The 1,915-nt window shown below is 39.8% G+C and overlaps 1 non-coding gene across 1 annotated transcript; it reads left to right on the forward strand.

The window, feature by feature from the left end:
* The first annotated feature begins 684 nt into the window (after positions 1 to 684).
* On the forward strand, positions 685 to 813 carry LOC111828041. The gene has a single exon (XR_002831797.1). It is a non-coding gene; the product is annotated as a small nucleolar RNA SNORA11 (small nucleolar RNA).
* The last annotated feature ends 1,102 nt before the right edge of the window (positions 814 to 1,915 follow it).

Raw genomic sequence — 1,915 nt, forward strand, 5'->3', positions numbered from 1 at the left:
TATTTTCAAAGCGCATATCAGTGTCACCCAGCCACAGAGACCACTAGTGTATAAGGCTCTGGACAGAGAAGGTGACCTCGGCATTATCTACCTCCTACCCAGCTCTTTTTTTTTTAATTCTTTATTGTTGAATGTATTGTTGAATGATATGTCCCCTTCTCCCGCCCCGCCCCCCATTGTCCCCTCCCAGCCTGCCCCGCCCCATCTCCCCAGCCCTGACCTTTACCCCCCCCCCCCAGTCTGTGTTCATTGGTTATGCTTATATGCATACAAGTTCTTTGGTTGATCTCTTACTACCCTAACTCCCCCACCCCCCACCCACCCTCCCCTGCCTTCCCTCTGAGGCTTGACAGTCTGTTCAATGCTTCTATGTCTCTGGATCTATTTTTGTTCATCAGTTTATGTTGTTCATTATATTCCACAGCTCTTATCAAAGCCTTGCTGAGCGGTATTATTTAAAACTTATCTTTTATGATATGCAACCCCTCTGTTCTTCTAGGTACTATGTAATAGCCTTGAATCAAAGCAAACTGTCAAATGAGATATCTATCAACAACACTGCAAGTAATAGTCATTAAATTCCCTATTTCATTTCCTATTTTAAAACATTACTGGGATCATTAATGACCATCTCTCACAGAAAGTTTCATGTATAACCTTTCTTTTAAAAAAAATTTAAATTATTGGATGTGGAGAGAGCAAAGTGCCTGAAAAATGGCTCCTCTGTGTATAACACATCCAACAGCAACTTGGGCTTACTCCTCACAGGTGGCAGGACACCGTGATCTTCCTGTGACATTATGCCCTATATATAAAAAAATTAAATTAAATTAAAATAAAACAGGACTCAGAATGTCCTGGCTATTCTGAGAGAAACCGGGTAAGCTTTCTTCTTTCTAGTAACATAAGTCAAAATTGTAGCCCGGCAGCTCACTTCTCCGGGCCCTCTAGTTCCGGCTCACAGTAAAATCTCTGTCTAGTCATCTTCAGGCAATATGGTCACTCCAATTTTTAATTGCTATCTTTTGAGTTAACAAGCCAATTCCTTCATCTCTTCTTGTTTTTTCTCTATTTTCTTTAGGTTTAAGCCTTTTACGTGATAAATTCTTAGTCTTATTATTTTACTCATTCATTCAACAAAATGTATTGAGATGTATTGAAAGTCTCCTATGTGCCAAGTATTGTGCTATCTATTGAAGATCATGAATAAGACAGAAACAATCATGGGGCTTACGATTTTAACTAGGAATCAACACATGCTAGGTTTTCTTTAGCTCTTTTGCAAATCACAATTTCTCTCTCAAAAATTCAGGCTCTTTGCAACTCTGTCAGCCTCCTTTATTGGTCTATGCACATCTTATTACCAACAGAATATAATTCTAGGTGTTGAATTTTAGTTCATTGGTAAAGGTTAGAGGTTCTTGATGTCTGGCAGAACTAGTTTTAAATGCTGGTTTCAAACCATTAACTAGTTGTATGACTTTGGGTAAGTTACTTAACATATCTGAATAAAGACTGAATGAGATAATATATTTTACAAGTTTCAACATTGTTCTAAGTGCTTTACATGTATTAACTCATTTACCCCATTCCATAAGAAATTTAGGTATAAATATATCACCATTTTACAGTGACTTCTACCAGCCCATACCTCCCCTACATGCCACACTCTGTACTTTTCAATCACAACATAAAGGCAGCTTGCTTGCCATGGCTGGCCTTGAAGTGTTACTAGCCCCAAGCATGCAGCCCTTAGGCCTTTCTGAAGGGGGCCTTCAAGCTGAGTGTGGCTGCTTGGCTCAGATCAGCAGCCTGCAACACTTTGCACTGGTTGCAAGCACAGCTCTGCATTTTAATCCCACAAAGTTGGGTTTGCTGGCATTAAGGGCATGGTGCAAAGCACAGCTCTTTAGTT

Source organism: Myotis lucifugus, unplaced genomic scaffold (assembly GCF_000147115.1).
Source record: "Myotis lucifugus unplaced genomic scaffold, Myoluc2.0 scaffold_270, whole genome shotgun sequence".
In the NCBI taxonomy this organism is placed as follows: domain Eukaryota; kingdom Metazoa; phylum Chordata; class Mammalia; order Chiroptera; family Vespertilionidae; genus Myotis; species Myotis lucifugus.